The 15,527-nt window shown below is 38.2% G+C and overlaps 1 pseudogene; it reads right to left on the bottom strand.

Moving 5' to 3' along the window:
* Positions 1 to 975: 975 nt before the first annotated feature.
* LOC143660353 (protein SET-like) lies at positions 976 to 3,480 on the bottom strand (annotated as a pseudogene).
* Between the last annotated feature and the right edge of the window lie 12,047 nt (positions 3,481 to 15,527).

Below are 15,527 nucleotides of genomic sequence, written 5' to 3'. Positions count from 1 at the left end.
ATTTCATTTACAAAAAGCATCAAAACAGGTAAAACTAAATCATGTGGTTTAAAGTTGTATGTGGACATGGAAAAACTATAAAGAAGTTATTACAACAAAACTAGGATGGTGGTTACCTCTGGTGGGTGAAAAGGAAGATCTTTTGGGCTACAGCCAACTTTCTAGTTCTTATTCTGGACGATGAATACATTGGGAATTACTCTGAATTATTTTAAACTGTACATATGTACTTACCTACTTATTCCTTGTTCTGAATGTTTTATCTCACAGTTAAAGAACAGAACAGAACCCAGATATATGAGTCAGGAGGCCTGGATTCCAGACCAGGTTTGTCACTACAGAACTGTGTGACACACAACAAATTATTTAACCTCTCAGCCTCAACTTTTTTTTAATCTCTAAAAATGGGGATGATAAATAACTACTGCTACTTACTGAGGGCTCACCGTTCCTAGGCTCCGTGCTAAGTGCTATTGCACATGTTATCAGTAGTTGTTATATGTCTTTTTGGACACAAGAAAGCGTTACAGGGATACAGGAATGGCCTATGAAACTCCGTCAGGGTACAGCCAGGGAACTGACCCTGGGGATTCTGTCTCTTATTACCGCTTCTCTCTCTGCAACTGTTGCATTCTCCTCTCTGGTGGTAAGCTGGCTGTCTTTGCATCCCAGTCCACGTGGTAATAAAATGACCATCTACAACTCCCAAGTTTACATCTTCCCCACTCAGTAGACCAGCCAGACTGAGCCTGAAATCTCTCATTACAAATTACAAAGTTCCCTGGGGAAAGGAAGGGACTTTTCTCCATAAACCTCTCTGGATGTTTTTCTCTGAGCTTTCTGGGCTTTTTCTGTGTCCTCTATCCCCTCATAAAGGACCCCAGATAAAAGGATTAAGACTTGCCCTGAATTGGGTGGGTCATATCTCAATTGAAATAACCTAACCAAAAGGTCCCACCCACAATAGGTCTGCACCCACTGGAAAGAATTAAAAGAGCATGGCCTATACCCCAGAATAGCTCCAAACTACCACAATATTCACATAAAGACACAATTAATCTCTAAGCCCAATTTACAAAGAAATGAAGAAAAAAGCTAGAACTCTATATGCTACTATTCAGGGGCCCAGGAACCTCCTGCTTCCAACAGAGTGAAGCAAGCAGAAGGTTTTTGCTTTTTTCCCATGGAGCATGGAGGTGTGTTGATTCCATAAAGTTTTTTTTTGTTGAGACCGGAAAGGATAAAATGAATTTGGAAGAGAAAGGGGTAGAGATTCTTTTCCCACTGTATTCTGTGCAAGGTATTTCCTCCAAAGTAAGTTGAGAACCACGTGTAAAGGAGAGCAAAGAGACTTCATTAAACAGGGTGACTGAGAACAAAAGGGGTGGAAAACACTGCAACTTGTTCCCAGGGACTGGAGAATATTAAAAAGGGAAGGGTGGAATCCCTCCGTGTTCTATTGGTCATCTTCTCCTTCATTCTCCTCTCCCTCATCATCATCTTCATCTTCTTGTCCTTCATTCTTATCCCCTTCTTCATCAATATTTTCCAATCCTTCTCCTTCCCCTTCTTCATTATCCGTATCAGGAACCAGACAGCACTGTAATGGATTTGGCCAAATGCCGTGTTTGATGACCTCCCTAACTCATCTGCAGCTACATCAGAATGGTCAGTAAACCGGGTAAGGAAGCTCTTTGGTTCTCCACACTGCCTCTTCCTGCGAGCTTTATTTTGTGTTTCACTTGAGCATTTCTTTAAGTCCCTTCCAGATTTCCATTTGATTTCAGTGGGCTTTGAAGATGGATCACCACTCTCATTTAGGCGAAATTCCTTCGGAGAACTTTATTTTCGAAGTAAAGATTTTCATCAAAATAAAAATCTGTTCTGTAACCTGAATTAATATCTTCAAATTCTGTCACTTCAACTCTGGTCAAATAATGCAGTCCAGCGCCACTTCATCCCCCTCCCCAAGTAGTCCTGACACGTGGATACTGAAAACGTTGTTACCCCAAAATCTGGGATTTTGGCGATCAGTTCTGACCTCTTCTGAAAGAATGGTGGTGGAGTTTATTATATATTCTACTTTCAAAATCTCCTTGTTTGGGCGGGCCGCGGTGGCTCAGCGGGCAAAGTGCTTGCCTGCTATGCCGGAGGACCTCGGTTCGATTCCCGGCCCCAGCCCATGTAACAAAAAACGGAAAAACAAAATACAATAAAACAAGAAAATGTTTAAAGATGTTTCCCTTTAAAAAAAAAAAAAAAATCTCCTTGTTCATTAAGTTTGTCCATTTCATTTTGTACTTCATCAATATGTTCAATTGCTCCCTGCTGTTCTTTGTCTCCTTTTGGCAAGTCTCCTCTGGCCTGGGGGCAGGGAGCAGCTTTGCTTTATTTGTCTGAAGCAGGAGTGAAGACTGGTGTTTGGGGGCTGTGCTGTTAGGTAAGTCTGGTAACCAGAGCCAAAGAGAGCTGCTCATCTGGAAGAAGCTCAGAGAACTCGCCACTATCTTTTTAATCTTATGAGTTTCATATTTTTTATGTGTCTGATGACCCAGATAATTACCTCTGGAGGCCAGAGTTAATTAGAAACTGGGAAGATTGTTTTCCCATGAGTCATTACTCTTAAAGAATAGTTTATCGCTTTTCTTGAGCAATAATCATCCCAAAGTGAGGATGCTTCCAGCAGCAAGTAACAGAAACCTCAACTCAATTGCTTAAAGAATAAACTTTCTGATCCCTACACAAATGGAAGTCCTTGCATTAGTTAAGTTTCAGGGCTAACTGAATCAGCAGCTTGAGTCAACAAAGACTCATGTTCTTTCCACTTAGCCATCCTTGGTGTTTGCTTTATTCTCAGGCTGGTAACAGGAAAGCCACAGGAGTTTTTTCCTGTCACTCTCTTTGGAGAGGAAACTTCTCCCAGAGGTTCTTCAGCAGATATTCACTCACATCTCATTGGTGAGAACTGGGTCAAAACCCAACCAATCAGGTCAGGGGATTGGGATCACCCTACTTGTGTTAGATTTATCATCTGGTATGAGTGGATGTTGAGAATTCCACCCCAATGATCCCTTCAGAAAGCCATGTAATTAAATGGAAAATATCTGCCTAACTTCATTTATAAACATTTTTATATTGCTAAAAGGTAACAACGGTTATAAACAGTGGAGATTTGTGAGCTGAACATATTGTTAGAGATTCAAGGTTAGAGGTAAGTAACTCTGTAAAGAAAGAATCAATTGACTGTGGCAAAATAAACACAGCAGTTCTTGCCCTCTCTCTCCTCTGAATGTCAATGATCCTTTCTCTCTGAATTGCCTGTTTGGGCACTGAGTCATAAACATCTTTTTAAAAGTTATTGGGATAGTGTCTGCTATCAGTTAGGTTAAGCACAGGACTGAATGTTTAGTATACACTTAGGAGAAATCCTACCTCTTTATAAATCACATGATGGCATGCAGCACACATGGCAAGTCATTTAAATGCTTACCAAGTGTGTGAGTCATGGCTCTCCAAAGGACTTCAAGTTCCTTCAGTTACCATAATACCCAGCAGCCACTCAGTCCCCTAGTTGTTTGAATATTCTCTCATGATAAAACTCCAATTATTCCTAAAGAATATTATAAATGTGAAAGTGTATATTTAACTAATAGATATATGTATATACCAAATATTGTATATATATATAGATTCATTTTCTTAAGGTAAGTGGGACTGTAACAGGGAAGGGACTGTTTACATTCCTATTATCAATGTGCTAATCATAAAAAACTAGTAGATCTCAGAATGAACACCTACCTATTGGAGGAATCCATTATTAATGAAGATCTATGTGGGTAAGCCATATTCTCATAAGGGAAAAATAATCATGATAATGGTAGATTCAATAATGATGTTTTTGTATAATAAATGGTAAAATGTACATGTCCAAGGATGACAGGACAAATAGTAGGTAGGATTCAAAAATAAGCTATTAATGTTATGTAATATTTTACATCTATGTGTGTGCCAATAATTACATATTTGTTAAAAACAGTCCTTAAATAATCATTCATAGTGGATAAATACACATCTGGTACTATTCTCAGTACCAGCAAGAAAAGATGGATACAAGGGCAATTCCAATCAAAAAGTAAGAAAGCCAGTATATCCTTCGGAAAAATATTTAGCACAAATCTAACATTCCTGAAGAAATTTTTTTTCCTCACAAATGTGTCTAACTTTTTAATTGCTACTATATTGGAACAAATATAAAACATTACAACATGTGATATGTATGGTTCTAATATGAGGAAGTACATCAATAACAGACTTGATTTCAATGGGCCTAAACTTCCAAGTTTAAAAAATGTGTTTATTTTTCACTAAAGTAAAAATACAATTTCCTCTGGTCCTCAATCATTTTAGTTACTTTTATGATATCCAACAGGCGTTCAATATCCCCTGGAAGTTTGAATGTTAGTTCTTGTTAGAATTCTAATTCTTTCTCAAGAATAACATATGAGTCATATATATTTTACTGGTTATTTTATGTCAACTGGGAATGTTATCTTTGATTTATAATCCAATACACCATACTTTGCTTTTGGTGTAGGTTAGGTCTTTTTGAAAGGAGTTGAATATTTCATGATTCTAAGACTTGAAATAGTAAAGAATCCTCGAATAAGGAAGAAGTTTCTGTTAATTCCCTCAAAAAAGGCCAGAGATTTTAAAAAGAATGCTCTTTTCTACCAGCCCAACAGAGTTTACATTTCCCACTACCGTTTCACTATAACTAATGTAATGTAGTTATAAGTCATATAGCTACAACCAACCAATGAAATGTGTCCTAAGCATCTACTCTGCACTGGATGCACTGGAGGAACATAAAATAAGTATACTGCACAATCCTTGCATAAGAGAAACCCCCATTTAGTTGGGGAAACAAACTAGTAGCAAAGAATGAAAATGGCCATGAGTGTGACAGACACTCTAAGAAGAAAGAATTCAGTTGCCGTGGATTGGAATAACTTGAGGTTCCATGGAAAAAGTGAGACACAGGCTCAGTATGATTCAGCTTGGCCAAGATGGCAAATAGACTGCATATCTGCTGCTGCTCTCCTCATGCCTGTGGCAGGCATTGCTAATGAGTGCCAATGTGGTTCCCCTCTCACTGAGCTTAGACCCAGCACAGTGCTCCAGGCAACCCAGGCAATCAACTGGAATCAGACCTCATGAAGGAACCTATCTGGTGGTGGAGTACAGTGAGTGGGTCTTGGATATGCTGGCTCACGTAACAGCACTCCCAAGGGCACACGAGGTAAGAAAAAGCAAAGGGGAAGTAGAAGAGAGTAGGAGGAAGTGGCTGGCTGAGAGCAAACTGTCCAGGTAATAAAAGTCTACAGGTGGTATTAGGTCAAATCATAGAAGATGTTGAAAATATTGAAAGGCAAGGATGTGGTTCGATCCTGAATAAGGAATGCGTTTAATGAAAAGCTTGGAAGAAATATGCATGGTAAATAAAGAAAATGATATTGGTGCTGCATTTCACTTAAAAATCTCAGAAAAAAAATTTCTGAATAGGTTTAAGGGTGGTAATCCTTAACTCTAATAAAGAAGGGATTTCTTAAGTAACCTGATTGGGTGCATTTAAAAAGAATTAGGCTACCAAAATGGTTTCTACTTTCCAGGTATATAAAAAGAGGTACTAGCATTGTACTTGAGATTATTAGCAAACAAAATGTCATCCAATTCTACAGGAAAACAGGTGTATTTGACACTGCTAGTGGAATCGTAAATTGGTGCCACTCATAGAAAGTGGTATGGAAACTTACCAACATGCATATCCATTGATCCAACAATTTGAGAGCAAGAAGTTTATCCTAAAAAAAAAAAAAAAGATATAGAAAAAGCTTCCTGAGAAAGACATTCTTTGCAGAGCTGCCTATAACAAATAAATTGTTAGGAGCCAAAAAGGCCTAATAAAATGGCTAAAGACTCCTTGGTACATTTTATAGAATATAAATACAGCAAGTAAAATATAATGAAGCATTTATAATATGGGAAAATAATGAAGCGACTGTGCTAGTTTGAATCTGTTATGTACTCCAGAAAAGCCTATGTTCCTTTAATCTAACTGGGGGGGGAAGACTTACTGTTGGATGGGAACTTTTGATTAGATTGTTTCCATGGAGATGTGACCCCCGTTCATTCAAGGTGGGTCGTAATCCACTTGCTGGGGTCCTTTAAGAGAGAGACACTTTGGAGAGAATTCAGAACCGAGAGAAGCTAAGAGAGAAAGAAAACACCCACAGAGATATTTTGGATTGAAGGGCCAGCAGACATCACCAAGTGCCCTTCCATGTGACAGAGGAATTCTGAATGCCAGCAGCATTTCCTCTGAGAAGGTATCCTTTTTTGGTGCCTTAATTTGGACACCTTCATGGCCTTAGAATTGTAACCTGTAAGTTAATAAATCCTCTCTGTAAAAGCAAATCCATTTCTGGTATATTGCATTCCAGCAGCTTTAGTAAACATAAACAGATTTGGGTATCAGAGAAGTGAGGTGCTGTGATTTGAATATACCAAAAATGCTGAAATGGCTTTAAAAATGGATTAGGGGACAGAGGAGCTTGACAAGAAAGCCTGGACTGCTTTGAAAAGACTGTTGGTAGAAATACAGACTCTAAAGATACTTCTTCAGACAGAAATGATGAATGTGTCATTGCAAACTGGAAGGAAGGCGACCCTTGTTTTAAAGTGGCAGACAATTTAGCAAAATTGAGTACTAATGTTGGATGGAAGGTAGAATTTTTTTTTTTGTCAGAAAAGAATTTTAATTATTTCCCTTAGGTAAGCCAATATAAGAATTAATCTGCCTGTCTATAATAAAAAGTTAACCCAACTAATTGTTGGTTAGTTTATAACAGCATTAGGCTGCCACTTTTTTTTTAAACATTTGTTCCCCTTATTATTTATTTATTTTTAATCCATATGTTTTATTCATCTGAACGTACTGTAGATAAAAGGAGCATCAGACACAAGGTTTTCACAATCACACAGTCACACTGCAAAAGCTGTATCATTATATGATCATCTTCAAGAAACATGGCTACTGGAACACAGCTCTACATTTTCAGGCACTTCCCTCCAGCCTCTCCATTACACCTTAACTGAAAAGGTGATATCTATATAACGCATAAGAATAACCTCCAGGATAACCTCTTGACTCTGCTTGGTATCTCTCAGCCATTGACACTTTATTTTACCTCATTTCGCTCTTTTCCCTTTTAGTCAAGAAGGTTTTCTCAATCCCTTGATGCTGAGTCACAGCTCATTCTAGGATTTCTGTCCCACATTGCCAGGAAGGTCCACTCCCCTGGGAGTCATGTCCCACATAGAGAGGAGGAGGGTAGTAAGTTTGCTTGTCCTGTTGGCTGAGAGAGAGGGGCCACATCTGAGCAACAGAAGAGGTTCTCTGGGGGTGACTCTTAGGCCTAATTTTAAGTAGGCTTAGCCTATCCTTTGCGGGGATAAGTTTCATATGAACAAACCCCAAGTTTGAGTACTCCTATTGCTTTGGTCCCCACTGCTTGTGAGAATATCAGGAATTCTCCACATGGGGAAGCTGAATTTTCCCCCTTTCTCACCATTTCCCCAAGGGGACTTTGCAAATACTTTTTTATTCACTGTTCAAATCACTCTGGGATTTATCGGGGTATCACTCTGGATAAACCTACAAAATCTTATGCCCTACTCAAGGTTCCATGTATTTATGGTGTTCAATTAAGCTGTCCCCATAAGTTATATTAGGAAATGCACTAGTCAAAACATACATTTTGTACCAAATAAACGTTTTTTTGCTTTAGTCTCATACACAAGTTAAAGTTTTAAAATATGAATTACCATCTACTTTCAACACCCTGCAGTATTGACATTCCTTTGTTCTTCCTTATGCAAAAGCATTTTTAAATTTGTACATTTAGTCACTATCATTATACACTCTAGGCAGTCCTAGATTATACCATCTCAGTCTTTATCATCTATCTTTCCTTCTGGTTTCATTTGTGCCCCCAGGCCTCCTCCCTCTATCATTCCCCCATTCAGCTTCATTCAGTGTTCTAACATTATTGTATTATAGGTAGGTAGTATTGTACTATCCATTTCTGAATTTTTACATTCAGTCTTTTTGCACAATCTGTATCCCTTCAGCTCCAATTACCCAATATCTACCCTATTTCTATCTCTGATGGTCTCTGTTCTTAACTGAAATTCTCCACGTTCATTCAGTAATTTTAGTTCATATCAGTGAGACCATACAGTATTTGTCCTTTTGTTTCTGGTTAATCTCACTCAGCATAATGTCCTTAAGGTCTTTCTATGTTGTTACATACTTGATAACTTTATTCTGTTTTACAGCTGCATAACATTCCATCCTGTGTATATACCACAGCTTGTTTATCCACTTGTCTGTTGATGGACATTTTGACTGTTTCCATCTCTTAGCAATTGTAAATAATGCTGCTATAAACATTGGTGTGCAAATGTCCATTTGTGTCCTTGCCCTCACGTCCTCTAAGTAGATACCTAGCAATGGTATTACTGGGTCATATGGCATTTCTATACTTAGCTTCCTGAGGACCCACCAAACTGCCTTCCACAGCAGTTGTACCATTTGACATTCCCACCAACAGTGGATAAGGGTGCCTCTTTCTCCACATCTTCTCCAGCACTTATCATTTTCTGTTTTATTGATAATGGCCATTCTGGTGGGTGTAGGATGATATCTCATTGTGGTTTCGATTTGCATTTCCCTAATAGCCAGGGAAGTTGAGCATCTTTTCATGTGCCTTTTGGCTATTTGTATTTCCTCTTCTGAGAAGTGTCTGTTCATGTCTTTTGCCCATTTTGTAATTGGGTTGTCTGTCTTTTTGTAGTTGAGTTGAACAATCCCTTTATAAATTCTGGATGCAGACCTTTATCTGATATATCGTTTCCAAATATTGTCTCCTACTGTGTAGGCTGTCTTTTACTTTCTTGACAAAGTTTTTGATGCACAAGTGTTTAATTTTGAGGAGTTCCCATTAATTTCTTTCTTTCTTTAATGCTCGTGCTTTGGGTGTAAGGTCTAGGAAACCACCTTGGAAGACAGAATTTGAGAGCAATGAGCTGGCATATCTAGCTAAGGAAATTTCCAAACTAAATGTGGAAAATACAGCCTAGCTTCTCTTTGCAGCCTATAGTAAAATGTGAGAGAAAAAGGAAAAGCTGAGAACTGAAGTTTTTTTTTACTTTTTATTGTGAAATATACATATTTACAAAAAAAAGCAATAACTTTCAAAGTATATTTTAACAAATAGTTATAGAACAGATTTCAGAGTTTGGTACGGGGTTACAGTTCCACAATTTTAGGTTTTTCCTTCTTGTTATGCCAAGACACTGGAAACTAAAAGAAATATCAATATAATGATTCAGCAGTCATATTTATTTGTTAAATTCTATCATCTTTGTTATAATTCTTCCTTCTCCCAAATCTTTAGGGTTACATGGGATATGCCCATTTTAACTTTTTCATGTTGGAAAGAGCTGTTGATAATATGGGATAGGAGAATGGGGCTAGTTGAGGAGAGACTGGCCCCTCTAGGTTTCAGGACTTATCTGGCCTAGGAACCATCTGGAGATTGTAAGTTTCTGGAAAGTAATCCTAGTGCATGGAACTTTTGTAGAATCCCAGATAGACCCTTAGGTGTTCTTCTGGGTTTGCAGGAATGGTTTTGGTTGGGGTTTGGTAACCATGATAAATAGCAATATCTAGCTGAAGCTTGTGTAAGAGTAGCCTCTTTAGAATAGTCACTCAACTCTTGTTTAACTCTCTCAGCCACTGATAACTTATTTTGTCACAATTCTTTCCCTTCTTTTGGTCAGGAATTCATTTTGATCTCACGGTGCCTGGGTCCGACTCATCTCTGGGAGTCATATCCCACATTGCCAGGGAGAATTTCAGCCCTGGATATCATGTCTCACGTATTGGGGAGGGTAATGATTTCACTTGCAGAGTTGAGCTTAGAGAGAGGCCACATCTGAGCAACAAAAGAGGTCCTCTGGAAGTAACTCTTAGGTATAACTATAGGTAGGCTTAGCTTCTTTGCTACATAAATAAGCTTCATAAGAGGAAGCCTTTTCTCCCATTCCTCAGGGGACTTTGTCAATACTTTTAAATTATCTGAACTATACTCCTGGATGTATCCAGGCATTACATTAAGCTATACAGAATTACAAGCCCTTATTACCATTCTGGGCTCCATGTGTTTGGGTTGTTCAAATAATCTATCCAGATAGGTTGAGTAAGATTATGTGCTACAGAAAATTTAGGTTTTGGGCAAAATAAAACTCTCCCTTTATCATTGGGTAGGTAAAACTCTAAAACACCATGTCCCCCTTATCCCTGTATTCTGATTTAGTCCCAACCTGATTGGCATTGTTATCTCTAATTGAAGTCTGATTTCTTTTTTGGTTTCTTTAACAGTTGTTGCATGTGGCAATGAGGACTTTCAGACCTGCAGAACTCCTACTCTGAGTCTTAGGTGTCACACAGGTACCCCAAATTCCAGGAAAATAACAGGTTATACATATACAGTACAGCTTCTCAAAATCTAGAAATAGCAATTACAGCTCTGGACCACATGTGATTGCTATAAGAGCTTACAATCTAGGCCCCAATTTTCTTATAAGTATTTTCTAAAAGAGAACATATAATATTTGCTCTTTTGTTTCTAGCTTATTTTGCATCACATAATGCCCCCCAGGTTCATTCACATTTTTACATGCCTCATGTCTTTGTTCCTTTCTGTAGCTGTACAATATTCTGTCATATGGATACACCACAGAAAACTGAACTCTTGGGTACAAAGGAAAATTGCAAAATTCTGATCTTTTGGAAAATAAGTCCCTAGAAAATAGTACCCCATGTGAGGATTTAACAAAACATAGAACCAGTCAGCCATTTCAGCACAAGCCAGGAGTGGAAATGCAGTTATCTAGAAAGGATTTGTGGAAAATCCTATTGTCTGATGGTTGTGCCCCCTGTGGGCTGCATGGAAAACCAACAAGTTTGTTGCAGGATCTGTATAAATGGAACCAATGTCAAGTCTGGACTAAAAGGGAGGTTGAAGGAAAAATTACTTCAAAGGCAGAATGATGGAAGCCAAGGTCTGTAGCTAAGACACCTCAAGCCAGGAGAGCAGATGCACCCATGCACATAGAAAGCATGAGTTTGACCCAGTTTACAGAAGCCCCAGGCTTCAGAGTGGATGGAGCACATTCTTCAGGTATTGGGGAGAGCCTGACCACTACCCCATTGTTCTGAAGGGGTTGAGTGTGTGCCCCAGAGTTGGCAGAATCTGGGTGCCACCCCAATGCTTGAAGAGGGTGGGGTTGATGACAAGATGGTCTCTTTAGTGCTTGGAAATGTTAAAACCTTCACCCCAGTGTTTGGAGAGAGCAGGGCTGCTGTGTAAACCCTTGGAGAGGATAAGACTGCTGCTCTCTCAAGCCCTGAGGATAAAATATCATTCTACAAATCATTCCCTAAATGATTCTCAGACCTTAAAATCTAATGGAGTCTGTCCTGCAGGTTTTGGGAACAGTTTGGGACATCTGACTGCTGTTTTCCTTCCAATTTCTCCCTATGGAGCATTTGGACTTTATCCTATGACTCTCCCTTCTTTATTTATTGGAAGCAGATAATTGTTCTAAGTTTCATAGGTCCACAGCCAGAGAATTTTGCTTCTGGACAGACCATGCCTGTAGCTGATTTTGGCTTATCAACATTTTGTTTGGCTTATAACATTTATCATTACTGTTTTTGAATTTGTACTGTATTTGTATTGTTACTGAAATGATTAAAGGCTTTTGTGATATGTGATGGAATTAATGTATTTTGCATGTGGAAAGAACATGTCTTTTAGGGGTCCACAGGGTGGAATGTGCTGCTGGTTTGAATCTGTATATACCCCAGAAAAGACTATGTTCTTTTAATCAATCTTGTGGGGGCAGACCTATTGTTAGTTGGGACCTTTTGATTAGGTTGCCATGGAGATATGACCCTGCTTATTCAAAGTGGGTCTTAATCCACTTGATGGAGTCCTTTAAGGGAGAGACATTTTGGAGAGAGCTCAGAGCCAAGAGAAACTAAAAGAGAAAGAAAATGCCCACAAAACATTTTGAATTGAAGGACCAGCAGACATTGCCATGTACCATGAAACAGAAAAACCCTAGATGCCAGAGACCTTTCCTCTGAGAGAGCACCCTCTTCTTGGTGACTTAATTTAAACATTTTCATGGCCTTAGAATTATAACCTATAACTTAATAAATTCCCTTTGTTGAACGTCAATCCATTTCTGGTATATTGCATTCTGGCAGCTTTAGCAAACTGAAATAGCAATAGTCAGAGAAAAGAACAGGATACAAGATTGTATTTACACCTTGAGAAAACTTAGTCACAGGAAAAACACTAGAGCAAAAACATCAAAGTATTAATAGTGGCTCATTGCTTTGAGTGGTGGAAGGATAGGTGATCATTTTTACTTTTTTCAACTTTTTCTATGTTTTTAAGGATTTTGTGTTTTTTAAAAAGCCTGCTTTAAAAATCAAGCTAACATCCTTGATTTGTGGAAAGTCCTATTGTCTGATGGTTGTAACCCCTGTATGCTGCATGGCAAATCCAGGGTATGGACAGATGAGTTAAAAAATATGGACAAAGAATATATAATAGAGGGGACAAAGGGTGAAATAAATTGGGTAGATGGAAATACTAGTGACCAATGAGAGGGAGGGGTAAGGAGGATGGTATGTATGAGGGTTTTTTTCCCTCCTTTTTCTTTTTCTGGAGCGATGCAAATTTTCTAAAAAATCATCATGATGATTACACAACTATGTACTGATATTGTGAGCCATAGATTGTATATCATGTATGGAATGTATGTGTGTGAAGATTCATCAATAAAAAATATATATTTTAAATCAAGCAAACTTACTCTTAAACAATCCTAGTCTTGCCCAGGGACCAAAATATTTTCAGTATAAATTCCTAGTCATTCAATGTATAAAAAATCAAAATAATTATTTTGTCTAAGAACATTCTTTCTCTGAGAAATGGACTATGAAGCCACAGACCTGGTTCTCACATTTGCTCTAAAAGTGGAATAATTACACCCACCTCATCAGGTTGGTTGTCCATTAAATGTATTCTAATGCATGTAAAGCACTTTTACACAAATTAGGCAGTATTATATAAGGTTAAAAGGAGGGGTGTTAGAGTCAGACAGCCCAGGTAGGCAATCTGACTCCACTACTGAATTTGCTTTGTGACATTGGGTAGGTTACATAACTTTTCTACACCATGGTTTCTATCTCTATAAAATAGGGATAATAAAAGTACTTGTCTCCTAGGATTTTAACAAGATCAAATGAGTTAGTGTATGTAAAGCACCAAGTAAGCATGGGCTTATTATTACTGAGTGTAATATCTCAGTTATTTGTTGCTTCAAATGCACGCCCGACTCCAGAACCTGAATTTTTTAGCTAGTACGCGATGTATTAACAAAGAGAGAAAAATTACAAACATATTTCTAAAAGTTTTGCATTTCCATTTTCTAAATTTTCTTTTTATTTTTAATCCAAACAACACATGTATATAGTTCAAAAAGTTAAATAGAGTTATGGATGTTCTGTTGGGAGAGGCCAGTCCTTCCCCACTGCTTGAGCTTCCATCTGAAGGCTTCCTGGGTGAACTAAAAGCTTCTGGCCTCATCCCATCTCTTACTCCTCTCCTTGGAGAGGTGAGTTATCTGATTGTGAGTTTGGAAAGAAGGAGCTGAGCAGGGACAAGGTCCACAACAGAAGGTCTGAAGACTTCGGTCCTGTCAGCAACTAGCGGTAAATTTGCCTTGTCCATAGTTTAAAACTCATTTGCCCACAGGTCTAAGCTGCATCCTCCAACTTTGCTCAGATGAATAGTAAAGATTCCATTTTGATCTCCTGTCAGAATCCTGTCTCCCTCACAATTGCCACAGAATTTAGCTAAGGAAGGTGTATTTAATGACCCTTTTATGACTCAACAGCTTCCTAAACACAATAGACCCTTGCCTCACTTGTTCTCCTTCCCAATTTCCAACACATAGGAAAACTTTCAACTGTTCTAGCTGTTTCTTTGGGTATTTGCCTCCACATATCTAAAGAACATGTTCATACTACTTTTTTTTTTTTTAATTTTCAGTTTTAGATTAAATCTATTGAGCTTTTTTGCACTGCTACCCCACATATGCTTCTCTTTACTCATCCTCCTGATATAGCTACCAATTTCTAAGTATATACATTAAAATTATGCAAATAGTTCTGTGATCACATTTCCTTTCATACACGTTAGCTTTCATTGGGGTAAATCACCGCCTTTTTTTCACATTTGTTTAGTTTTCTAGGTTGCAACAATTCATCCTCAAGACAATATAGTAAAAATGCACAAGAAAATCTATTACTTCTAATTTTTCTTAGAGCTCTCTCTCCCTACACCTATCTGGACTGGTCCCAATTACAGAGCAGCTCTTTACCTGGGGTCTCACTTGACCATTAATCCCTAGGAATTCACTTACCTCCTCCCTCTTTCACTGATCAGCTTCCTCTTTCTTGGTTTACTCCCCCCAATTTTTTTTGCTCCCTGAAGTGTATGGGATACACAATTCAACCTACCACATTATTACAGGAATACTGAGGTGACAGTTGCTGCAAATTTATGAACATACATCCTACAAAATTTGCAGGTGTTATTATACTCAGGAGTGCCCCTTCTAAGTTAATGGGAGCATTTCCTCATGACTATTTCAAATATTTCTAACAAAACTTGGTCCAAACAAATGCCTCTCCCTTTATGATAAGCCATGCTCCACATCTGAAATTACTTGCTATTTATTATATAGAAGAGCTATAATGACAGAATAAAAAGGTGACTACATTCATCAATCAGACTCCAACACCTCAAAGTTCAATAATGCGCGTTTTTCAACTTGGGAAACTTCCCATGGATGGTCCAGATTATAAATAAACCAGTTTTATTTCTTCCATGTTTTTCAGGATAGACAGTTGGGTAGATTTCTGTATCACAACACTTAAAATTCAAGAAAAGCATGGTTGAGCTACTAGCTTGTCATTTATAGAATAAAAAGGAAAAGGTAGTCAAAAGGGGGGTAGATGGGGGCTAGGATGAGAGGTAGGGATAAATCCAAGATAAAAAGGTGACAGAAAATAAAAAGGGGGTCAGATTGGGAATTTTGGAAAATTTATGGTTTAGTCTCTCCCACTTCTTGGGAGAGCTTGGGAGAGGCTAAACTCTCTGGTCTGATTAGATTTCTATAGAAAATTAAATCAGAGTGGGCAGGTTTGCAAAAGACTCTTTTTTTTGTCTGTCTGTTTCAAATGTAATTTTGAGATATATTCACATACCATACAATCATCCAAGTGTACAATCAATGGTTCACAGTATCATCATATGGTT

Source organism: Tamandua tetradactyla, chromosome 16 (assembly GCF_023851605.1).
Source record: "Tamandua tetradactyla isolate mTamTet1 chromosome 16, mTamTet1.pri, whole genome shotgun sequence".
NCBI lineage: Eukaryota > Metazoa > Chordata > Mammalia > Pilosa > Myrmecophagidae > Tamandua > Tamandua tetradactyla.
The sequence above is the reverse complement of the archived record's forward strand: the minus strand, read 5'-3'. Positions and strand labels throughout refer to the sequence as shown.